At 40.1% G+C, this 27222-nt stretch overlaps 1 long non-coding RNA gene across 1 annotated transcript; it reads left to right on the plus strand.

The window, feature by feature from the left end:
• Positions 1 to 798: 798 nt before the first annotated feature.
• Positions 799 to 27222, plus strand: LOC140625205 (uncharacterized). The gene is made up of 5 exons (XR_012024576.1): positions 799 to 942; positions 13509 to 13663; positions 23191 to 23304; positions 23489 to 23572; positions 27151 to 27222. It is a non-coding gene; the product is annotated as an uncharacterized lncRNA (long non-coding RNA).

The following is a 27222-nucleotide window of genomic DNA, read 5'->3' on the forward strand; positions in this document are numbered from 1 at the left end:
ACGAGTGCTTGAAAATGGTCCATTTGTCCATTTGATTCTGAGTAGCATCTTTCTGCTACTGCTTTTTGTAATCAATGGGCTCTAATTAATTACTTATAAGAAAAATAATAAAAATAAGCTCATTGAAGATCCCTGGACACTTGATAGGGAGATGATATTCCTGCCTTGTTTCCCTTAGTTCTGAGAATCAACAAAAGGCAGTGTTTGGATTCTGACTCCAGATCTCCAAACGATGTCTCTGCTCTGGGCAGGGAGTATTTTTGTATGTCTAGTGTCTTTGCTGCTTCCTACTCTCCCTTCATTTTGCTCTCAAATGTTCACAACCCTCAGGAAACACCCCCTGCCTACACTCAGCCAGGAATGTATTTTTCCTGGACCAGTGCCTTTTACTTTGGATCTTTCCAGACTTTTTCCTCCCTCATTAAATTTTACCTGTCCTTTTTTCCACTCTCTCTGATGTCTGCTTTCTGTACAGTTTTATGCTTCCTAGGTAATATATTTTTATTTTGTTAGAATCAAGTAGTCTCAGAATGGGAAGGCCACGTATTATGGCTTCTCTCCTAGTGAAGCCAATCTTTCTAGAACATTGGCCAGTGAAAAGCTCTGTGTGGAAGATTTCAGTCTCTGGACATAAGACAGATGTGCTTTCTGCCTTTTACAAATTATGTGACTTTGGGCAACTTACTTAACATCTGTAAGCTCCAGGCCCTTCATTCAAGAATGGCGTCAAAATAGATCTTTTCTCCTAGGGCCACTGTGAATATTAAATAGGAAAATTCGGAGGAGGGGAAGATGGCGGGAGAGGAGGGTCCCCAAATCACCTGTCTCCACCAAATTACCTAGAAAACCTTCAAATTATCCTGAAAATCTATGAATTCGGCCTGAGATTTAAAGAGAGACCAGCTGGAACGCTACGGGGAGAAGAGGTCGCGCTTCTATCAGGTAGGAGGACGGGGACAAAGAAATAAAGACACAAAAGGCCTCCGAGGAGGAGGGGCCGCGAGGAGCCGGGCTGAGGCCGGGGCGAGGGTCCCCAGGACAGGAGAGCCCCGTCCCGGAGACGCAGGAGCTGCACCGACCTTCCCGGGGGAAAGGGGCTCAGGGAGGTGGAGCAGGACCCGGAGGGCGGGGAGGCCCGCGGGCTCCGGGGACACTAACAGGCACCTGCGCCCCGGGGGAGTGCGCCGAGCTCCCTAAGGGCTGCAGCGCGCACGGGGGACCCGGAGCAGCTCGGGGGGCTCGGGGGCGGCTCCGCGGAGGGGGCTGCGGGGGGGAGCAGCTCGGGGGGCTCGGGGGCGGCTCCGCGGAGGGGGCTGCGGGGCGGGAACAATTAAAAGACCTTGAAGATAGATTAAGGGAAATAAACGACGGCCTGAGGAAGAAAAACCTACGTTTAATTGGGGTTCCCGAGGGCGCCGAAAGGGACAGAGGGCAAGAATATGTATTTGAACAAATCCTAGCTGAAAACTTTCCTAATCTGGGAAGGGAAACAGGCATTCAGATCCAGGAAATAGAGAGATCCCCCCCTAAAATCAATAAAAACCGTTCAACACCTCGACATCTAATAGTGAAGCTTGCAAATTCCAAAGATAAAGAGAAGATCCTTAAAGCAGCAAGAGACCAGAAATCCCTGACTTTTATGGGGAGGAGTATTGGGGTAACAGCAGACCTCTCCACAGAGACCTGGCAGGCCAGAAAGGGCTGGCAGGATATATTCAGGGTCCTAAATGAGAAGACCATGCAACCAAGAATACTTTATCCAGCAAGGCTCTCATTCAAAATGGAAGGAGAGATAAAGAGCTTCCAAGACAGGCAGCAACTAAAAGAATATGTGACCTCCAAACCAGCTCTGCAAGAACTTTTAAGGGGGACTCTTAAAATTCCCCTTTAAGAAGAAGTTCAGTGGAACAATCCACAAAAACAAGGACTGAATAGATATCATGATGACCCTAAACTCATATCTCTCAATAGTAACTCTGAATGTGAACGGGCTTAATGACCCCATCAAAAGGCGCAGGGTTTCAGACTGGATAAAAAGCAGGACCCATCTATTTGCTGTCTACAAGAGACTCATTTTAGACAGAAGGACACCTACAGCCTGAAAATAAAAGGTTGGAGAACCATTTACCATTCGAATGGTCCTCAAAAGAAAGCAGGGGTAGCCATCCTTATATCTGATAAACTAAAATTTACCCCGAAGACCATAGTGAGAGATGAAGAGGGACACTATTTCATACTTAAAGGATCTATCCAACAAGAGGACTTAACAATCCTCAATATATATGCCCCGAATGTGGGAGCTGCCAAATGTATAAATCAATTAATAACCAAAGTGAAGAAATACTTAGATAATAATACACTTATACTTGGTGACTTCAATCTAGCTCTTTCTATTCTAGATAGGTCTTCTAAGCACAACATCTCCAAAGAAACGAGAGCTTTAAATGATACACTGGACCAGATGGATTTCACAGATATCTACAGAACTTTACATCCAAACTCAACTTAATACACATTCTTCTCAAATGCACATGGAACTTTCTCCAGAATAGACCACATACTGGATCACAAATCGGGTCTGAACCGATACCAAAAGATTGGGATCGTCCCCTGCATATTCTCAGACCATAATGCCTTGAAATTAGAACTAAATCACAAGAAGAAGTTTGGAAGGACCTCAAACACATGGAGGTTAAGGATCATCCTGCTAAAAGATGAAAGGGTCAACCAGGAAATTAAGGGAGAATTAAAAAGATTCATGGAAACTAATGAGCATGAAGATACGACCGTTCAAAATCTTTGGGATGCAGCAAAAGCAGTCCTGAGGGGGAAATACATCGCAATACAAGCATCCATCCAAAAACTGGAAAGAACTCAAATACAAAAGCTAACCTTACACATAAAGGAGCTAGAGAAAAAACAGCAAATAGATCCTACACCCAGGAGAAGAAGAGAGTTAATAAAGATTCGAGCAGAACTCAACGAAATCGAGACCAGAAGAACTGTGGAACAGATCAACAGAACCAGGAGTTGGTTCTTTGAAAGAATTAATAAGATAGATAAACCATTAGCCAACCTTATCAAAGAGAAGAGAGAGAAGACTCAAATTAATAAAATCATGAATGAGAAAGGAGAGATCACTACCAACACCAAGGAAATACAAACGATTTTAAAAACATATTATGAACAGCTATATGCCAATAAATTAGGCAATCTAGAAGAAATGGACGCATTCCTGGAAAGCCACAAACTACCAAAACTGGAACAGGAAGAAATAGAAAACCTTAACAGGCCAATAACCAAGGAGGAAATTGAAGCAGTCATCAAAAACCTCCCAAGACACAAGAGTCCAGGGCCAGATGGCTTCCCAGGGGAATTCTATAAAACGTTTAAAGAAGAAACCATACCTATTCTCCTAAAGCTGTTTGGAAAGATAGAAAGAGATGGAGTACTTCCAAATTCATTCTATGAGACCAGCATCACCTTAATTCCAAAACCAGACAAAGACCCCACCAAAAAGGAGAATTACAGACTAATATCCCTGATGAACATGGTTGCAAAAATTCTCAACAACATACTAGCCAATAGGATCCAACAGTACATTAAGAAAATTATTCACCATGACCAAGTAGGATTTATCCCCGGGACACAAGGCTGGTTCAACACTCGTAAAACAATGTGATTCATCATATCAGCAAGAGAAAACCCAAGAACCATATGATCCTCTCATTAGATGCAGAGAAAGCATTTGACAAAATACAGCATCCATTCCTGATCAAAACTCTTCAGAGTGTAGGGATAGAGGGAACATTCCTCAACATCTTAAAAGCCATCTACGAAAAGCCCACAGCAAATATCATTCTCAATGGGGAAGCACTGGGAGCCTTTCCCCTAAGATCAGGAACAAGACAGGGATGTCCACTCTCACCACTGCTATTCAACGTAGTACTGGAAGTCCTAGCCTCAGCAATCAGACAGCAAAAAGACATTAAAGGCATTCAAATTGGCAAAGAAGAAGTCAAACTCTCCCTCTTCGCCGATGACATGATACTCTACATAGAAAACCCAAACGTCTTCACCCCGATTGCTAGAACTCATACAGCAATTTGGTAGCATGGCAGGATACAAAATCAATGCCCAGAAACCAGTGGCATTTCTATACACTAACAATGAGACTGAAGAAAGAGAAATTAAGGAGTCAATCCCATTTACAATTGCACCCAAAAGCATAAGATACCTAGGAATAAACCTAACCAAAGAGGTAAAGGATCTATACCCTAAAAACTATAGAACACTTCTGAAAGAAATTGAGGAAGACACAAAGAGATGGAAAAATATTCCATGCTCATGGATTGGCAGAATTAATATTGTGAAAATGTCAATGTTACCCAGGGCAATATACACGTTTAATGCAATCCCTATCAAAATACCATGGACTTTCTTCAGAGAGTTAGAACAAATTATTTTAAGATTTGTGTGGAATCAGAAAAGACCCCGAATAGCCAGGGGAATTTTAAAAAAGAAAACCATAGCTGGGGGCATCACAATGCCAGATTTCAGGTTGTACTACAAAGCTGTGGTCATCAAGACAGTGTGGTACTGGCACAAAAACAGACACACAGATCAATGGAACAGAATAGGGAACCCAGAAGTGGACCCTGAACTTTATGGTCAACTAATATTCGATAAAGGAGGAAAGACTATCCATTGGAAGAAAGACAGTCTCCTCAATAAATGGTGCTGGGAAAATTGGACATCCACATGCAGAAGAATGAAACTAGACCACTCTCTTTCACCATACACAAAGATAAACTCAAAATGGATGAAAGATCTAAATGTGAGACAAGATTCCATCAAAATCCTAGAGGAGAACACAGGCAACACCCTTTTTGAACTCGGCCATAGTAACTTCTTGCAAGATACATCCACGAAGGCAAAAGAAACAAAAGCAAAAATGAACTATTGGGACTTCATCAAGATAAGAAGCTTTTGCACAGCAAAGGATACAGTCAACAAAACTCAAAGACAACCTACAGAATGGGAGAAGATATTTGCAAATGACATATCAGATAAAGGGCTAGTTTCCAAGATCTATAAAGAACTTCTTAAACTCAACACCAAAGAAACAAACAATCCAATCATGAAATGGGCAAAAGACATGAAGAGAAATCTCACAGAGGAAGACATAGACATGGCCAACATGCATATGAGAAAATGCTCTGCATCACTTGCCATCAGGGAAATACAAATCAAAACCACAATGAGATACCACCTCACACCAGGGAGAATGGGGAAAATTAACAAGGCAGGAAACAACAAATGTTGGAGAGGATGCGGAGAAAAGGGAACCCTCTTTCACTGTTGGTGGGAATGTGAACTGGTGCAGCCACTCTGGAAAACTGTGTGGAGGTTCCTCAAAGAGTTAAAAATAGACCTGCCTTATGACCCAGCAATTGCACTGCTGGGGATTTACCCCAAAGATGCAGATGCAATGAAACGCCGGGACACCTGCACCCCGATGTTTCTAGCAGCAATGGGCACAATAGCCAAGCTGTGGAAGGAGCCTCGGTGTCCATCGAAAGATGAGTGGATAAAGAAGATGTGGTCTATGTATACAATGGAATGTTCCTCAGCCATTAGAAATGACAAATACCCACCATTTGCTTCAACGTGGATGGAACTGGAGGGTATTATGCTGAGTGAAGTAAGTCAGTCGGAGAAGGACAAACATTATATGTTCTCATTCATTTGGGGAATATAAATAATAGTGAAAGGGAATAGAAGGGAAGGGAGAAGAAATGCTTGGGAAATATCAGAAAAGGAGACAGAACATAAAGACTCCTAACTCTGGGAAACAAACTAGGGGTGGTGGAAGGGGAGGAAGGTGGGGGGTGGGGGTGAATGGGTGATGGGCACTGCGTGGGGGGCACTTGACAGGATGAGCACTGGGTGTTATTCTGTATGTTGGTAAATTGAACACCAATAAAAAATAAATTTATTTAAAAAAAAATAGGAAAATTCAGAGAGAGTGCATGGAATCATTGCTTACCAGTAGCTACCACTAATAAATATTATCTATGACTAATAATATCTTTGACAAATGGTCTTTCAGACTCCATTTCAATGCCATCAGTGTTGGAGAAGGAGATCACCACTTTCTTGAGTCACTCAGAATTCTATTTGAAGATGCATTGTCCACCTGCTATAAAGACCTTTATAACTAGCCTAACCTGCTCCCTTATAACTTCTATCCATTGGCCCCCAGTGTTTACTTGGAGAAACATAGTATACATATGTGTTGTTATGGACTGAACTCTGTGTCCTCTTAAATTCATATATTGAAGCCCTAACCCTCAATGTGATCTTATTTAGAGATGAGGTTTGGGCAAGTCATTAAATTTGGATAATGTAATGAGAATGGTGCTCTCATGATGGGATTAGTGACCTAAAGAAAATGGAAGAGACAAGAGAGCGCTCTCTGCATAAATACGCAGTGAGGAAAGGACAGGTGAATACACAGCAAAATGGGGGCCATTGCAAACCAGGAAGAGAGCTCTTACAAAGAACCAAATCTACTGGCACTTTGGCTTAGACTGCCCAGACTCTAAAATTGTGAGACATAAAATCTGGTTTTTAAGCCACCCAATCTATGGTATTTTGTTATAGCAGCCTGAGTTGACTAAGACATGTGTCCTCTCTTTCACAAGGAAATCTTTGAAATTTCTTTTTTTTTTTTAAGATTTTATTTATTTGTTCATGAGAGACACACACACACACAGAGACAGACATAGGCAGAAGGAGAAGCAGGCTCCTCACAGGGAGCTCGATGTGGAACTCAATCTCGGATCCCAGGATCATGCCCTGAGCTGAATGCAGATGCTCAACCCCTGAGCCACCCAGGCATCCCAATCTTTGAAATTTCTAAATACAATACCCCATCTCTATCTTCTCCATTTCAAGCTAAGATTTTCCAATTCCTTCCACTAACATTTACCTGTAGTGATTTCTCACCCCATCACCACTGACTGCTCTCCTCATGATAACATATAGTTTACCTCCGTGCCTCTTTATGAGCTAAATGAGAAAAAGATTCAATAGTCTAAGTGTTGTTTTAACCAGTACAGATTACAGGGAAGATATTATCTTCCATGATCTGAGCTTTCTATTCTTAGTAGAGGCTGAGATCTTATTAAATTTCTTGACAATCATGTCACACAGTTGGAGGTATGTCTAGCTTGTCAACAAGTTAGAAGTGGAGTAAGAACCCCATATCTTTTTCACATGAGACACTGATGAGCCAGGTTCAGCTTGTTCTGTACATGAGTAACCCAGCAGCAGTGTTTAATATTTATTTCTCTTCATTCACATTTAAGAAAACTCTGGAGACAATGCCTCTTCAACCTGTTGTTCCCAATCTTTTTTCTTTTTTCCTTTCAATACACATTAATGAATGTTCACATGAAATACAGATGCCCATGGGCACACCAATGATTATTTGAAATTTCTATCTGCCATTTTTAACTCCACTCTTTACTATTATGTGCAAAAAAGCACATCAGAATTTGAGTACCAAAGAACTAAATGTGAAAAGCAATAGCCTAAAGCTTTTAGAAGACTGCATTGATTAATATCTCCATGATGTTAAGGAAGAAAAGAATTCTTTCCACAGTGTCATAAAAGGAAGAAAGAAAGCACAGATAATGAAGGAAGAAGCGGAGACATGTGGTTTCATTAAAACAAAAGACATCACGAATCCACATAAACAGAATGACAGATATTTACAATATATATTTGACAAAAGACTAATGTGTTCCTCCAAATTATGAAGAATTTTTACAAGTTATCAAGAGAAAGGTGATCAATAGAAAAATGGGCAAAAAGACTTGAACATGTACGTCACAGGAGAAAAAACGTGTTTGGACAAAAATCATTTGAAAACATTTAGGTATAGTAATCAAGGAAATGTAACTTAAAACTCAATGAGATAGCTAGCATTTGATATCCACTAGAGCTGTAAGTTTAAATGCATAATAATATCAAATACAAGGGAACAGTTACAGTAATGAGAGTTCTCATACTCTAGTGATGAGATTGTCAACTGATAACAACCAGTCTGGAAAACATTTGGGCATGCAATAGTCAAAATAAAAGTAAGCATATGCTATATATTACATAGTAGAGAGACCAAGATGCTATAAAATAAAATCCCAGTGAGGTTCGCCTTTCATATAATAATTCCTGACCTGAGACTAATTTTGAGGATGGCCTCTTCCACAGTCATTTGAGAACTCATCTATCGCATTAGCTGACTCTTTCTTAGGCCATTGTCTATATTGATTGGTATGGTCTATATCCTGAATTGCAGGCATATCAACGTCCCAGAGTGTGGAAAGGTGAATGACAGCATAAGGAAGTGCACATCAATTTGTTAAGGTCTAGACTAGAAAGTCTTACTTCCATTTCACTTAGACTACATTGATAAGAACTTAGTCACATGACTAAAAAATGGCTGTAAGAAGGCTAGGAAATGTCTTCTCTAGTGTTCTGTTTTTATAGAATAGGAAGAAAGTAGATAGGAATGAGCAATCTCTACCATACCCTATGACACAGCAATTTTATTTGTAGTTACGTACCCTAAAGACTTATTTCTTTTCTTTTTTTTTTAAATTTTTAAATTTATTTATGACAGTCACAGAGAGAGAGAGAGAGAGAGAGAGAGAGGCAGAGACACAGGCAGAGGGAGAAGCAGGCTCCATGCACCTGGAGCCCGACGTGGGATTCGATCCCGGGTCTCCAGGATTGCGCCCTGGGCCAAAGGCAGGAGTCAAACCGCTGTGCCACCCAGGGATCCCTAAAGACTTATTTCTAATGTGCACCTGAAGACATTGTACAGGGCAGCCCGGGTGGCTCAGCAGTTAGCGCTGCCTTCAGCCCAGGACGTGATCCTGGAGACCGAGGATCAAGTCCCATGTCAGGTCTCCTGCATGGAGCCTGCTTCTCCCTCTGCCTGTGTCTCTGGCTCTCTCTGTCTCTCTGTGTCTCTCATGAATACATAAATAAAATCTTAAAAAAAAAGAAGACATTGTGTAAAAATATTCATAGTAGCATTGTTGTAGTAACAAAAAAATCTGAAATTAATTAAATTATCCATCAAAAATGGACAGAATAGGGATCCCTGGGTGGCGCAGCGGTTTAGCGCCGGCCTTTGGCCCAGGGCGTGATCCTGGAGACCTGGGATCGAATCCCGCGTCCGGCTCCCGGTGCATGGAGCCTGCTTCTCCCTCTGCCTATGTCTCTGCCTCTCTCTCTCTCTCTCTGTGACTATCATAAATAAATTAAAAAAAAAATAAAAAAAAATGGACAGAATAAGTGAAAGGAGATGTACAACAAACTACTATATAGGCACAAAAATAAACAAAGCTACCCATCAACATAGATGAATGTCACAGAAATGTTAAAAAGTAAGAAAGTCATAGAAGATACACTGGATGATTCTTTTTGCATAAAGTTTTTAAAAGGGGCAAAAATTTTAAAATGTAACGTTTAGGGATAACTACATGAGTGGTAAATGGAAGAAAAATAAGAGATAAAGTCTCAAAAGTCAGGATTATGAGTAGCTGTCTTTGTGCAGAAGGAAGTAGAAAAAATTCGGAAAAACCACTCATGCTACTAGCATTGATGTACTTATTTACTGGATGGTGACTACATAAGTTTCTTCTTTTCTGTATGTATATATTGAATAACCTTTTTCTGAAAAAAGCAAATTTAAAAAGTAAGCAATTTTTAAAACTCCGTATTTGAAGTACATGTTAACTAATTATTTGTGACATGTAGTTTGCAATACGTGTGTCAAAACAGCATAATCATTGTTTTACCCAGAAGATGAATTCATGGGGAAAATTTCAGCCATTCAGGGACCAGATGTCAGGAAAGACATTTTGGAGATGTTGGGGAATTCTCTTTCTTTCTTTCTTTCTTTCTTTCTTTCTTTCTTTCTTTCTTTCTTTCGTCTTTTTCTCTTTCCTTAGATTTATTTATTTTATTATTTTTATTTATTTATTTTTAAATATTTTATTTATTTATTCATGAGAGACAGAGAGAGTGAGAAGCAGAGACACAAGCAGAGGGAGAAGCAGGCTCCATTCAGGGAGTCCGTTGCGGGACTGAATTCTGGGACTCCAGGATCATGACCTGAGCCAAAGGCAGACGCTCAACCCCTGAGCCACCCAGGCATCCCTATTTATTTATTTTAGAGAGAGAGAGAAAGAGAGAGAGAGCATGAACATGAGTATGAACAGGGGGAGGAGAAGAGGAAGAGGGAGAGAGATAATCCCAGAGTCCCCGCTGAGTGTGGAGCCTGACATGGGCTCAATCCCAGGACCCTAAGATCATGACCTGAGCAGAAATCAAGAGTTGGACACTAAACTGACCAAGCAATCCCAGAACCTTAGTACTCTTTCTATCACATAACGCAAGCTCCATTTTTCTCTCTTCTGTCCTCCAGGTAGGTCAACTCATCTGTGCCCATCTGTGCACAAGTCATACAAGAAAGCATAAACTCTGTACTAAGTATATAACCAATAATTGTGATTTTAACAAGTAGCAAGCCTATGTTAATGTCCTTTTTGATGCTTTGATGCAGCATAGTGATGGGAACATGGCTCTTGAATCAGAGTATTTGGGTTAATATCCTGGTTCCGCCCTGTAACCACAGACAATCTTCTCAACATCACTACCTCTCCTCTCCTTTTCTTCATCTGTAAAATGGGGATAGTTTAATACATACTTTATAGAGGTTATTGGAGAGGTTAAATAATATAATGTATAATAATTTCATACATGCCTATTACATAGTAGGTACTTAAAAATGTTAAGTTAAAAAACACAATAATAGAAACCTTTTTTTCAGTTAGCAATTGGTTAATACTAAGAGATGTAGAAATGTAACACAGTGCCAGGCCAAATATAGAGTTTTTAAAAATTTGTTACATATGTGCAATAACTAGTTCTAACATGTGATAGTCCTGGCATGTAATGGGCACTCAATAAATCTTAGCTTCCTTTTATTTTAAGATATTTGGAAGCTTTGTCCTGTTTCTTTCAATATGTTATTATCCATGAATCTACTAATTAGAGTCACAAGTTATAATTAGGAGGTAGACTATCCTACAAGAGCAAGTCAGTCTCTCTAGAGAGTTGTAAATTTTTATTCTGAAATTTTTGTTTATGTCTGGAGGTCAGAATCCCAAGGGATCAACAGCGTGAAATAAAATAATATAAAATTAAATGGAACAACTATACATGCACTTTTATTACTATAATGGTATGTAACAGGAACTTAGTGAACTTGAGTTTTCTTTTCCTCGCTTGTATTTGCTTCAGATGCTATATAAAACACTGTCAATTTATCTTTGTCTTTGGAATTTGAGTTAGATTTTTGGAAATAGCTAAATGCTACTCAGAGCCAAGTATAGTGAATAATATAAATGAACAAGTTGAATAATACCATTTTTGGTCAAAAAGGGTTGTGATGAAATTAATGAGACATTTACTTGTACAAGCTTGTAAACCGGCTCTGAAAGCAATTCTAAAAAGGAGCTCCACACATGGTTTAGGCAGTGATAATATCTTTGGAATAATTTTAAAGACTCCTTTTCACCTCATCAAGCCATGTTGACTCCACCCACATGTGGTATAGCCATATCACTTATTAAGATATTGAAATAAACCTGTACCTATTACTAATAGCTCCTAACCTAAATTCCTCTGAATATGTTTTCCCCAACTTCAGCTGCCTTATCCGTACGTTAGGTTAACTCATGGAATAGCGAGGGGTCTCAAACTCACTTTAACACTACAGCTAGTGTCAATTTTGATTGGTTGTTGCTAGTGCCAATCAGTCTACTAATTGCTTTGAATGTTACCACTGTCCGTCATACTGTCTGACCAGCAATTTCATGGTTCTGGCAATGCTCATTTGGATGTTAAGCTTGGATAGTTTGTATAACATCAACAACAACATCTTTCTGAGGTGGATAGAACAGAAAATTAGAAGTTCTTCTGATCACTTTCAGAATTCATTCCTTAATAAGATGCCACACGCATTAGATTAAGACTTGAGAGATAGCTATCATCAGCAAATAAATGCTTTCTTGCTATTTGCAATACAGATAGGAAAGAATCTTAAATATTTCTGGAGTGAATTCCAACACCTTTATAGACATTAAAGCATAATTAATCCTGCCAAAGAAACTCCATGGGATTCCTCTGCATGATAAAAAAACAAGCAGGGTAAATTCCTAGATGCTTATATGGCAGATAGGACAGATCAATTAAATCTGGAGACGTGGCAGGACAAAAATCTGTGAAAATCCATTTAAGTATTTACGGTCCATTTACTTTCACAGTTTTCAGTTGTTCCCCATTGTACTCATCTCATTGATATTTTTATTGGGTCACAGAATGGTGACTGTTTCATGTTTGTCATAAATAACCCCACCTTATCGGGAATTTTCTATTAGGGTTTCGTTTGGCATTGATCGTGATTGCCAGCTATTTGCAGTAGATGATCATACACTCAGGTTGGAGCAGCAGCTTACCTACCTTAATCCCAAAGATGCTGTATTATGAAGTGAGCATGGTGTTAATACATAAGACATGTCATAAAATTTTTTTTTGATTTTTAAAAAAATGTTTCTTTATATACATTTCTGTCCCTTACATTTTACAGGAAAGCGAAAAAAGAAAAAAAGAAAAAACAAAAAACAATGGAAAATAGAACCAAAGAACTTTAAGATTGCCAGGTCTCCAGTACTTAACACAGTGCTTGGCACCTAAAGGCATTCAATCAACTATAGTTAGTGAGTGGAGAACTGTGTGGGCATAGAAACAATGTGCCTTAAGTACTTTGAACAGTTACAATTTTGGAAGTCTGGGCTGCAGACCCTGTGGTTAGCCCAGAGTGGAGCAGTCAAGGCCCCTGACCCTCCCCAGTTTAATTTCTAACTTGAAAGAACTGCATGGGATATGGTATATAGGATGTTTCTGGGCCATGTTGTCAAAGCTTTCTCGTATTGAAAAACAGAGTCGCTTTAAAAGCTATGGGGTGCAACAGTGTGCTAAAGATGTTTAAGTCCACACTTTTCTAGGATGCTGTGTTTGAAATAACTAGAGTAGGTGAATGAAACAAGGAGAAGGATGTGGAAACAAAAAATGATTTTATGTTTATTGCTAAAGGGGGTAATACCGTCCAGAGGTAGGGGGTTTTTACAAAGTGATCCAATCTAGGCTGTAATGTGGTTTTCAACAGAGCAACATGTTGAAGTATTATGAAACATTGTATGATTTTATTGATCTCTTTGAGACTGCAAATTTAATGTTTTCACAGTTGGTTATGGTTTCATTACTTGGATAAAACCAACTAGAATGCTGTATTAGTTATCTCATGATGTAGAACACATTCCCCTAATGCTTCATAGAAGTAAACATTTGTTATCTATTTTTTGTAGGTCATTGATTTGAGAGTGGCTTGGTTTAGCAGTTCTTAGTCTCCCATGAGGCTAAGTGAACATGTTGGCTGTAAAAATGTTGGTTACCATCATGTGAAGTCTTGACTGAGCCTGGAGGATTCCCCTTCAAGATGGTGCACTCACATGGTTAGCAGGTTGGTGCTTGTTGGCAGGTAGATACTACACTATCTACAGTATACATAGATCTATAGTATATACAGATCGATCTATCTATCATCTATCTATCTATCTATCTATCTATCTATCTATCTATCTATCTATCTATCTATCATCTATCATCATCTGTCTATATATACATGGCTGAAAAACTATAGATATGTATATAAATACATTTGTGTATATATATAGATATCTGTATAGTATACATAAATGTATATACACACATATATAGTATATACATAAAGTACAGATGAATATGAATATAAGTACATATTTATATTTCTATATAGTATATAGACATATACACCTAAAGATAAATATAGTATATATAGTATACATTGATGTGTATATATGTATGTTTATGTATAGACTATACAGAGTATACTATATATATCATATATATTTATATATACTATGAATGTAAACAGATACTATAGATATTGTATGTTGTAGATATATACTATATACTATAGATCTAAATAAATATATAGGTAAGATACTGTATTTTACCAAGTTTCTTGGTCTCTTTCAGGTGATTTAGCATATAATCACTGTTCTTATATACTGATTTTTTAGTTTGTTGCAAAATCAGCTTACTTTCAAATTCTGGGAAATATATTGGCTAAAATATCTTTTGGCCTTTTTTTTTCTTTTGGCCTTCTTAAATGATGCCCATACCCTGGATTAGTGAGTATGATTGCTCTGAGTGATCACTCCTACTGTGGGTATCTGAAATAATCATCAGAATCAGGTTTAGTACAAAGAGAAGAAGAAAATGTTTATCAAAATTTTTGCTTTTATTTTTGTTTTTTATTAGATATATTGGAACCATAGAGGACAGAGATAGAATTCACAGTTTACTACTGTTTTTGAAACATGGATAAAGGGGTACCTGGGTGGCTCAGTGGTTGAGTGTCTGCTTTTGGCTCAGGTCGTGATTCTGGGGTCCTAGAATCGAGTCCCATATTGGGCTCCCGCAAGGAGCCCACTTCTCCTTCTGCCTGTGTCTCTGCCTCTGTTTTTGTGTCTTTCATGAATAAATTAAAAAAAAAAAGAAACAGGGATAAATATAGTTGTATATATATTTTTTATTTTTCTCATTTTTTATTTATTTAAATTCAATTAATCAACATATAATGTATTATTGGTTTCAGAGGTCGAGGTCAGTGAGTGATTCATCAGTCTTACATAATAACCAGTGCTCATTACATCACTTGCCCTCCTTAATGTCCATCACCCTGTAGCAACCCTCAGTTTGTTTCCTATCATTAATTCTCTTATAGTTTGTCCTGATGCGGAACTTGATCCCAGGACCCCAGGATTGCACCCTGAGCAGAAGGCAGACGCTTAACCGCGGAGCCACCCAGGTGTCCCTGATTTCATCTTGTTTTATTTTTTTCCTTTCTTCCCCTATGATACTCTGTTTCTTAAATTCCACATGAGTGAGGTCATATGATAATTGTCTTTCTCTGATTGACTTATTTTGCTTAGCATGATATCCTTCCATCCACATCATTGCAAATGGCAAGATTTCAATTTCATGTTTTTGATTGCTGAGATATATATATCTCACATCTTCTTTATCCATTCATCGGTTGATGGACATCTGGGTTCTTTCCATAGTTTGGCTATTGTGGATATTGCTCCTATAAACATTGGGGTATGGGTGCCCCTTTGGATCACTACATTTGTACCTTTATGGTAAATACCCAGTAGTGCAATTGCAGGGTTGTGGGGTAGCTTTATTTTCAACTTTTTATTTATTTATTTATTTATTTATTTATTTATTTATTTATTTATTAATATTTTTTCTTTATTTATTTATGATAGTCACACACACAGAGAGAGAGAGAGAGGCAGAGACATAGGCAGAGGGAGAAGCAGGCTCCATGCACCGGGAGCCCGACGTGGGAGTCGATCCCGGGTCTCCAGGATCGCGCCCTGGGCCAAAGGCAGGCGCCAAACCGCTGCGCCACCCAGGGATCCATATTTTCAACTTTTTGAGGAACCTCCATACTCTTTTGCAGAGTGGCTGCACCAACAATGTACAAAGGTTGCCCTTTCTCCACAATATAGTTATATATTGATAAATCCCATTACATTATCTGAAAGACAAATCATGGTGTTCACTAGCTGTTAATTTGGCAATGTGCCAACAAGCAGATATGAGTCCACATATATGCACATGTTCATGTTAATCTACCAAAACAATTGTAATAGATCATTTGTTCTCTCTAATGTAATTTCTTGTACTCAACTCTCAATCATCTACTTTAACAAAAAAGGGGCTGTGGCTTGGATAATTTTTAAAAATAATGACAATAATAATGGTAAAATATACTGAATACCTATAAGCACTTTAACAAATTATTTAAATTAATGATGCTTAGCTATGATATTACACAGGAGTTTATTTTAAAATGTGTTTTCTCTATTATTTGAGTTGAGTTGCAATAAACTTTCAAAGTCCACTCCAATAAAAAGTGCTTTAGAATAATTAATACTTAAAAAAAATGACACAATAGTTAAAATGTATTGAGTATGCTTTGTGCCAGACCTGGTGCTACTTAATGTGTGTCATCTCATTTTCATGGTGGCTCTATGAGGTAGATCTACATTTCCCCATTATATTGAAGCTGAGACCCTGAAAAGTTGAGGAACTTGGTATCGCACAGCTAGCGACTGATACGGTAGGCCAGCCTAATTCAGAACTGCAATATATGGTGTCATTAATTATATTGTTTTAGAACTCTTCAAATTCTGAATAAATGGGTGGTCAGAGAGAGGTAATTAAGAACCTTATGTAATGAGATAATCGTTCATCCCCAGATAATGTACAATCAGAGAGCTGATTTTATGTTTAAAGATAGCAAAAAAGAAAAAAGGAAAATAGACCTAACTAAATATATAAAGATGAGTCAAATATAATGATGGATGTTGGAGATGGATGTTAATGATGCATGTTGGAGAAGGTCATTGAGAAGACATGGCCACTGGTTGACCTTCGGACTGGACCCAGGCAATTAGAGGCTCCTCATAGCCTTCACTGCTTTTGGAATGTCTGTCTGCCCCCTGTTCCATAGCTGGAGCCATTTCCAGGACATAGCCTTAAGAGTAGGTGTTGCTGAGACCATCTGGGCTGAATACATGATTGAACTCAGTGAAGGCCTCTATATGAACTCTTAAGATTTTATGAGCAGATGATGAGATATAGTTGTCTTGGAGTTGCCCGAGACAAGGCTCATATGTAAATACCCTTGCTCATTAAAACTGCCACCTACCAATCTGGAGAGATGTCCTTCTTCCTTCAGTCTCTTTTGCCCTTTGTCTATGGGGCCAGTTTGAGAAACAACAATTGGTGAGCCAGCCAGGATACCTAAGAAATGGGTGTTGGGAAAGAGGCATCCTGGGGGAAATCCCACATTGGCTACTGATCTCTCTGTTGGGAGGGATAACCTATATATTGTATGCCTGTGGACCTTGGTGTGAGTACAGGGATGCCCTGATAATGCCAGCTGGTCTAATGAGTTTATTTGATGAATTGTGCATGGTGCACTGAGGCAGAGAGGGAAATGATGGTGCTGCAGTGGATTGGCCGTATGTGGGGAATTTGGTGGATCCTGATGCCCAGCTAGAGGGTGAAGTTTGAGTTGGAAGGCTGGAAGAAGATCTGAGATCAGAGAAGGACGTACTGGTGTCCACTACTCTGCTAGCTTTGGGGCTGGCAGACAAGGTGAGGGAGCAAGATAATAGGTTGAAGACCTTAGCTGACTGTTTTGCAAAGCTAGTAGGGTACAAGCTGCTGTGTATTAAGGTCCAAGCACTTGTAACAAAGCCTGATTGGGACACTAAGAGGTGGAATCCCTTGGAAAGTGAGGAGAGTGAAGAGGAGGATGTGATGGGCAGTGAAACAGACACAAAGCCTTGTGCAGACTGACCCCTAATACAAAGGAAAAGAAAAGCCCCACAGCAACAATAGGGTGCAGCGCTTAAATCAGGAAATGTTCATGATGAGAGAATATACTCCAAGTTTATTGATATAGCTGCCAAGTTCCAGAATATACTCCAGTTTATTGATATAGTTTCCAAGGAAATTATCCCGATGTGGTTGATATGGCTTTGGGATATGGGGGATGAGGGCATTTCTCTGGGGAGAAGGCAGATAAAATGGGTAACATCACCACACACTGCCTCCTGGAAACACCTGAATGGTTCTCAGAAGTTTAAGGAACACACTTCCTTATAGATTACATTACTCTAGCCTGCAGAAATGCTTGGCCCAATAAAGGGGGATCTCACTAGGCATGTGGGACTCTGGAAATCCATAGAGGTTGTATAACAAATACTTAGGGTGTTGGGACTGAGACAGGCAACCTATGCCCCTGTATTTGAAGGCCCTGATCAGGCCACAGTCACTACAAGAATGAAAATCAGATGCACTAGCCTGCCCTCAGCACTTGATATTGGGGATCCATGCTGAGCTCATTGGTGGGATAAGACATTTATGATGCTGGGTAATCAATTGCTGATTTGGGGAAAACTGACAAATCCCAGTAACAGGTACAGGCTGTAGAAAAGGCCTGAGACAGAGAGGAAACTTGAAAAGCAAAAAAGCTACTTCAGTTGGTTGTGAAGGGTCTAATAAAGGTAACCCTGAAGCAAATGTGGTTTGATCTCATTGCTGCAGAAGTAGATCGGCGATCCAGTACTCCAGAAATAGACCCAAAGCTGGACTGGTCAGCCGATGGAAAGCCTTAAAACTTCGACAACAGTTCAGACCTGCCCCACCTGCCCATAACATCCCTGATGCCCTATCTCCTGCAGAGGCCTCGGGGATATTGGTCCTATGTGGGATAGGTTCTTCCCATACCCTTAGCATGGGATGCAGGACAAGATTGCCTCCAGGTGAAGAGCAGGTTGGAGGCAAATGGAGGCCTCATGTTGAGCTCACTACTCACTGGTTCTCTGGAAATAAAAAAAAAGATGATAGCTCCTGTTGATATTGGAGTCAAATGTATCTAATACAAGGTAACTAACACTGAGAAATTGTCTGCCCCCCTCAGAACCATCTGTGGGTTTTGAAGGGCAAACAGTATGGTCAGAAAGTTCCCTTTGACACTGCAAATTAGGTGTTCTCCCCCATGAGAATATGAGGCCTTATCTTTCTAATACCAGAAAACATATTGAGCGTTGATATCTTTTTTTTTTTTTAAAGATTTATTTATTCATTAGAGACACACAGAAAGAGGCAGAGACACAGGCAGAGAGAGAAGCAGGTTACTTGCAGGGATCCTGATGTGGGACTTGATCCCCAGACCCGGGATCATGCCCTGAACCAAAGGCAGATGCTCAACTGCTGAGCCACCCGGGAGTCCCGAGTATTGATATCTTTCAAGGCCATACTCTGAAAAATCTCTTCAGTAAAGTGCACCTTTGGGTTAGAGTAATCAAATCACTGCTGAAGAGAAGAGCCAACTGTGAACCAGTAAGTCTACTGAACCCACAAAAAATGTTAACTGTCAAATAATATCAATTTCCCAGAGGGGCATAAGGAAATTGGAGAAACTACCCAAGAAGTTCACTGAGTGGGCATTTTACACCCTGCCCCTCGTGCTCTCAACAACCTAGTATGGTGGATTAGAAAGCCAGATGGCTCACAGTGGATGGCTGTGAGCTCCTGGGAAGTGAACAAGGCAGTGCCTCCCATCCATGTAGCTTGCCCAGCATTGCCACCACCTTAGACACCTTGGCCATGGTCCTTCTTGTGTACCAGCCTATACTGGACTCAGCAAAAGCTTTTTCAGCATGCTCCTGGCTGCTGAGTCGCAAGATCAGCTTGCCTTCATGTGGGAAGGGCAACAGTGGACCTTTCAAGGGATTCCCCCAGGCTACACAGCCTTACGGTGTGCCATGGGATGGTAGCCTGAGATCTGTCCTGGTTTTCCTTCCTCACATCAGTAAAGTGGCTCATTGTATTGGTGATAATAATGTTAACACATGAAATCTTGCCTCTGCTGCAAGACACTGCAGACTTTGCTGGAATATCTGTGAGGGAGAGGAGAGGCAGTGGAACAGGGAAATCGAGGCCCAGGAACCATCATAAAGTTTTTGGGAGCATTGGTTGTATAAGGCTCATGTTGCCCTAGAAACTATGATTGATAAGGTATAAGTCTATCTAACCCCAAAGAACATGAAAGAGATGGAAGCCTTCAGTAGGGATTTGGGGGTTTTGGACGATATTTATTCCTCACTTGGGGCAGCACCTCTGCCCCTTATGCAGTTTGTAAAGGAAGGGCATATGTGGGCCTGGGGATCAGAGCAGCCAGCTGTCTTTGAGGAGGCAGAAATTCCAGTGATGCAGAGTAGACCTCTGGGCATCCCCCAAGCAAGGCTTGAATTTAAATTAGATGTACCTGTGACTGCAGAAAGATGGGGTGGACACCAACAGAGAACACAGAAGGAGAAGGAACCCCTAGGACTTTGGTCCTTGCTCCGGAAGGGGCAGAAACGTGATCTATCCCCATAGAGCAACGGCTCCTGGCAGAGTACACAGTGCTCCTCTAGGTAGAGCCTCCCGTGAGAGAGCCTATCATGGTAAGAATTTCCCTTCCAATCAGGGTGTGGGCTGAGGATATGTTCATTGACGGAGCTATACCATGACTCATACTCCTTCTTTGACTAAGTGACATGCATTTTTGCAGCAGAGAAGCAGCCTTTCCAGAAGCCCACTCTCTCTAGAAACACAGGTGCTACCAGGCCCTGTAGAGTACCTAGATCCTCCAAATGCCTCAGCCCCTCTTCCTGTGGTGGCCCCCGTGGCCTGCAGAGGGAGCAGGGGAAATTCCCACTGATGCCTGGTAAACAGATTAGTCTAGTTCAGGGCAACCTGCCCCCAGGGACTGCAGTCACTGTTCAGCCCAACACCATCGGGATGGAGGACAGAGCAACCTGCAGCAGCCAGCGGGCTGGGGTCAGAGCAGACTGTCTGGTGGTCACTCCTGAGCGCTGGCCATGACTCCTTTGTGCAGATATTTGGGCTTTTCTAAAGGAATTAACTCTAAGACTTGGACAATGGGAAGCCAAAGGATAGATAATCATGAATAAGTCCTTGTGGGGTCAGGATATGTGGGAAGACATTTGGGTCTACCTGCAAGAACCTGATGTAGTCTTCACTCTCTTCCATGTCCCAGCTCATAAGGCATTGACATTCTCTGGCAATCTGAAAACTGATATCCTAGTTTGGTACAAACCTGGGCAATTGACCCTTCAGTAGATCCAGTAGATTGGGTGTAAAGCCAGGGTGGCCACTGTAGAGCCTGGGTGGGATGGTGTATTGCCAAGGATGCTGGATTGTCTTGAAATACAGTGACTTAACATAGTAACAGCATGTCCTGTGCATTCTAAGCAACACCCAAGGCAACTGCCAAAGGTGTCTGGGGCAGTCTACTGGAGTTCCCAACCATGAAAGGTTGATTACATCGCCCCCACTCCCAGGGTGAGGGTTCTAAACATGCCCTGGTTTGTGTGGACCCCACATCTGGCCTAACTCAAGCTTTCCCCCACCACTGCTGTAACCAGGCTGCCACCATTAGGGGATCAAAGAAGCTGAGTGCCATGTATAGTTACTCTTGTTGAATAGAGAATAAGCAAGGATCACTGTGCTTTTCTTTTCTCTTCTTTTTTTAGAGAGAGAGAAAGAGTGTGCAGGGAGTGGAGGGGCAGAGAGGGAGAGGAGATTCTTAAGAAGGCTCCAGGCCCAACATGGAGTCCATTGTGGGGCTCAATCTCATGACCGTGAGATCATGATCCGACCCAAAATCAAGAGTCAGATGTTTAACCAACTGAGCCACCCAGGTGCCCCAGGGGTCACATTTCAAAGGTCATAATACTCAAGACTGGGCAAAAGAACATGATGCTGAATGGAGATTCTGTTTTTGCAAAACCCACAAATAGCAGGGTTGGTAGCAAAGAAAATGTAGTACTAGAGCAGCAGGTTAAATTACTAACCAGTAAAACCACCTTGGTTGGGTTGACTAATGTACTCTTATAGGCTTTAAAACATATGAATGACCAACCAATAGGGCCTGTTGCTCCACATGCCAGACTGGGGACCTCTGCTGAGGCATCCAACACTGTACAGTTCCAGAAATCTCAGCAAGTAGCCATTACCCAGACTCTTGTGCTGGTTCGATATGCTATGCTGCTGAGAGCACCAAGCCTCATCATGCCTGAGAAAGGTGGTATCTACTGGAATTTGCCATGGGATATCCCACTGGGATGTCCAACTACTATGGGACACACTGCAAGAGCTGGGGGCTGTCCCCCATACAAGACCCAGAGTTCTGAGAACCAATGGCACTAATGAACAGGGGGGTGGGTGGGGGTGGGGTAGCTGGGACAAAGGGCTCCTTCCTCAGCCCAGCTCTTCTGAGGGGGCTGCATATCTCTCTAGAGAGGCCAGATAATGAATTTTATTTCACAGGCACTAGATCTATTGGTCTAACCTCCCACACTACAATGAACAGCCTTTCTCAATAAAACTCAAAGACACCAAAAAAAAAAAAAAAAAAAAAAAAAGTAACTCACTGGGTTGGGTGAGTTAGTCTCCACTTCTAGGTGAAGAGGAACTACTCAGTGTCCATCGGGATCCTATTGTCTGGCTGCAAACTGGCTCTGTTTAAAAATACTATCCCTAGAATGGAACTCACACCATTGAAAGATGGGAGAACTCAGGAGTCCCGATCTGGTGGGTCTGGTGTCTACTACTCCCAGTCCACTGCCTGACAAGACTGCCTCTCCCAGCCAACATGTATGGCATGTACAACCAGATTAAGTTCCTAAAGCTGCCAACCTCCCTTTCCTCAAAGCCAGTTGGACACATTCTGTTTTCTGCTGGTACAATCATTTGGCTGCCATCTTTGTTCTCTTCATTGGCCTTGAAGGACATTACAGCACACATTGAAGCCCTTAAACAAATTCACCCAGAGAACTTTAAATGACAGCTGTTGGGGCACCTGGGTGCCTCAGTTGGTCAAGTGTCTACCTTTGGCAAGGGTCATGATCCCAGGTCCTGGGATAAGCCCCACCTTGGGCTCTCTGCTCAGCAGGGAGTCTGGTTCTTTCTCTCCCCCTAGCCCTGCTTGTGTGCTCTCTCTCTCAAATAAATAAATTCTTTAAAAAAAATTACAGTTGGTAAAGGCACTCTTTACTGAAGACTAAAATGTTTCTAAAGAGAAAAGCTGTCCACCAAATAGAATGGCCTTGGACATTGTGACTGCTTCACAAGGAGGCACCTTTGCTATTACCCAAACAGAATGTTGTGCATTCATACCTGATAAGTTTGCTAATGTATCATCTTTATTAAATCACACAAGTGAATGCCCCGAGTGACCAAACTTCAGCCTATGGAATTTAATAAATCAATGGTTTGGATTATGGAGCTTTTGGTGGAAAAACTTGTTACTTATTTCAGTAATCATCCTACGTGTGTTTTCTCTTGCAGGCACCTGTACTGTTGCTGTGATATCTTCCATTACAACCAGAATGCCACCAAAGAAGTCACCTCCATGCCAGTGAAACCTCTTCCTGACTGCTCAAGGCACATTTTGGAAGAGGGGTGTGTGTAAGATTCTAAGAGCTGGTCCCTAGAGGGACCAGTGTTGGAGGGGGGTCATTGAGAGGACATGACCACTGGCTGACACATAAACTGGCCAAGGGTGGGGGGCTGGGAGCTCCTCCCCCATCCTGTCCTTGGAATGCACATTCTTCCCCTTTCTACCGGTTCTGCCCGGGGTTCCCAGGACCACGGCGATTTTTAAGGACACAGCTGTGAGACACCAATGCATTGCTGAGACCAATTGGACAGTATGCTTGACTTAACCCAGGTGAGGCCTCTATATATAAACTTTTAAGTTTTTGGCATGTGGGTACATAAGTCTATTTTTCTTGTCACTGCTGAGATTAGCTTGCAAGTCAGTTCCCTTGATCCTTATACCCGCCACCTGCCAATCTGGAGTGGCTGCCTGTCTCTCCTCCTGTTCTGTGTATAGGGGTCAATTTGCAAACCAACAGTGGAATATTCAGAACTTAATTTTTGTTGGAGTCAAAATCCTATTTGAATTCTTTCCTAACTTACTAAGCGATGATTACAGAAGCCTGATATTATAACATGGGAGTTAACATGGCAACTGTGTTTTTGAGATATTGCTTGTAATTACTGGTATAGATAGGGATATTAGAAAAAAAATTGCCAGATTTATTACTGTTTCTTCATGCATGGAGAAGCTAAGTATGCATTACTTAGAGTTTGCCTAAAAGATCTATGAATTTATGTTATTGCAGATTATTTATTTTTCTTATGTTCCTTATAATAATGTGATGAAAAAAATATTCAAAAAAAAGTAGGGAAAAAAGAGAAGAAGGATAAATTCAAAGCCACAAGATATGTTATAGAATTAATTTCTTTCCTATCACCTCTTTTAAGCATCTACTATTTGGTTCCTATAATGTCAAATGCCTCGTAGTAGAATATATAGACCCTAGATGATTCAAATACTTATAGGAAAGGCTTAATACTATTACCAACTCACTTACACATATTCCCAGCATGTTTGTGATTAAACAATGAACACATATAAAAATAGTATCAGTCCATTATTGTTTGAGGAACTTTTCCCGCTTTAGATAATAATCGTGCCAGATTATGTGGATTTACAATTTACAGCTAAAATATCTTTTCAACTGTGTGTATGTTACTCTGATTTTGTGTATCATCTTCCTGGGCTTCAGTCCATAGCTGTATCTTATTCTAAATTCTTGAAGCATAATGACTTGTAACATTCATTTTTTGTCACATCTTGCTTTTTATTCAAATTCCCTGAACAGGTTTCCATATTTCAAATCATAAGAAGTTAATTGATGTGAGGGAATGTATACTAAAAAAAAACCCAACCACCTCTTACTGAACATAGCAATTAATACTTATTGAATGAAGTGATAAAAACACAAAAATTATTCAGCTAACACAAAGCCTCTTTCTAACCTGTGTTGATATTCTGCGCTTTAGTAGAAAAGAATAGGAACGTACAGTAATTTATTAAAGATATTTTTAACCAGAAAAATTACAGGTTAAAAAAACCCCACTTTTTTGGCACTTCTGTCTCCTACAAAGCAAAGAAAAAAAGGTACATGGTAAAAATAATTTCAGAAAATGATTATTAAAAGAAAACAGCAGAGTTGTAGCATTAGTAATTTTTGCTCAGCGTTCCATAAAGCACAAGTATAGATTCTATTAATAAAAAACAGTAAAAGTGGAAAAACACAAATGTCAAAAAATTCATTTATGTCAAGTTTGCGATTTGATAGCTAGATGACTTCCTGCACATTATTAAATTAAGTCACTAGTTCATTTTCAGAATCCATTTTCTAGGCGGTTCAACAGATGTTTACTAGTCAGTTTTAAATGGAAATGCATATTAAAATAGCTCAAATTATTAACATGCAATACAATTTGTCCAAAGATGGAGAGGACTCGATGGAGTGGCAATCTCAGTGTATTTCTTTGAAAATAAGATTTTAAAAGTGTATCAGTCATGTACAAACTGGGAGAGAAGTCTTGGTATTTGCCTCTTTTCTAAGGGCTTTTTCATGTATTCCGTAATTTAATCAATTAGTGATACTATGGAGTAGACATATTATAATCCTTGTTTTAGAGCTAATGAGAATGAGGTCTCTAGGAAGATATTTTAATCAAGTGCCTTGTAATGCGTGAGAATATAATAAGCTCTTCTAGGTACTGTTTCCTGCCAATTCCTCTGCTTTTGTTTACTCAATTTCTCTGCTTGCAATATACTTAGCCTGCTGGTTCTTTATCTGTAAACTCTTTTTCATTCTTCAAAACTCACTCATCTCACCTAGTGCCTGGTTCTTCTTCATGAAGGCTCACCGAGCTCTTATTGCACCACACTGAATTTATCTATTGAATTTATCTGCGGTAGATTTCACTCGGCTGTTAAACTGCTGAGGGCAGGGACAATGTCTTACTCACTTGTGGTCTTAGCTGGTGGGGTTCCTTGCAAAACAGAATCTGTTATGTGCTATACTTCGTGGAAAGGTGTGATTTCGGGGCAGAAAGAGTGTGTGAAAGAGAAAAGAGGATGGGAAAGGAGGGAAAGAAAATAGCAGGCCACTGTTCTGAGCTGAGCACAGCTTCATGAGATGACACAGCTGGTTACTCAGCCCCAGGGGATGTCTCCCAGGTCAGCCAGATAGAAACTCTACACCTTGCAAGAGTCATGCAGACAGAAGAAGAACTGTCTGTTTGCTTCCTTTTTCCTTTCTCTTGTCTTTCACTGGTTCAAGTCAGATCCATCGGATGTCAACACTCTCTGCACTTCTGGATTATACTCTGGAACCATAGGCCAGCACTTCATCTGATCCTCAACGTAATGGGAACAGCCATCATTTAGTGTTCTTTTTTTTTTTTTTTTCCAGTTTGGATGTTTCTGCATTAATTTGATTTTTAAAAAATATTGCATTAAAATGTCCTTTTTCTTGATGACTGAGTTTCTTTACAACCACTTAAATTTTGTACCTTAGGCATGTACCTTGCTTACCTCTCCCTAGTTCTAAACCTTCCATACAAGTTCATATTCCCACATGTCTAGGTTGATCAATATGTCACTAGTTTAACGTGGACAATTTGCATATTATCACCAGATGCCTCAAAGATTACCTGACTCCAGACAAACCAGGATCACCCTAAGATACTTTCATTCATTCACTTATTCAACAAAAATGTATTAAGGCTCTGTGTATCACCAGAGGTGTTAGCAGACATCTGTGAAAATGACAGACTAAAGCTATGATATCTAAAAATCTAACTTCTATTGTGATATCTTTTAATAAATTTTTTTCTGGAAATGGGTATTGGTGCCTAAAATACAATTTGCTTATGTATATAACTAAAATACATGAAATATTCAGTGCTCTATTTTTTTTTTAATACTCAGCACTCATATAGGGGAACTGATGTATCATGCTCAATTGTTTGCTTTCACATCAAAATGATCATTTTATGAAAAAATATTGAGAACAAAGTCTGTAAGCATGCCCTACTTCTAAAAAGTACATATTCAAACGTCTTTCGATTTTTAGAACTATTTTGGTTGACAGGAAAAATATATTGTATGCTATTTGTTACCTTTCAAGTAGAAATAATGAATAATATAATAGTACAAAGTTCAGAGAAGGGTAATGGTAATGAATTTCCCCATAGCTGAACTTTCCAGGTTGAAATACTATGTCAAAACTTACGAATATGCCAAGTATATACTAATATAACTCACTAGTATACTAAGTGTACTGCTGTAATTCTCTTGAAGGAAAAAAAAATAATTTGAAGCTGAAGTTGATTCATTACTACAGCACACAAATACTTAACACTAAACTCCAATTGTTTCAGAGTTGATATCGAGGACATGGTATACTAAATAATGAGCAGATGCAGACTTGAATGAGTGACTAAGAACATATG

The sequence above is a fragment of the Canis lupus genome, chromosome 35 (genome assembly GCF_048164855.1).
Source record: "Canis lupus baileyi chromosome 35, mCanLup2.hap1, whole genome shotgun sequence".
Lineage (NCBI taxonomy): Eukaryota > Metazoa > Chordata > Mammalia > Carnivora > Canidae > Canis > Canis lupus.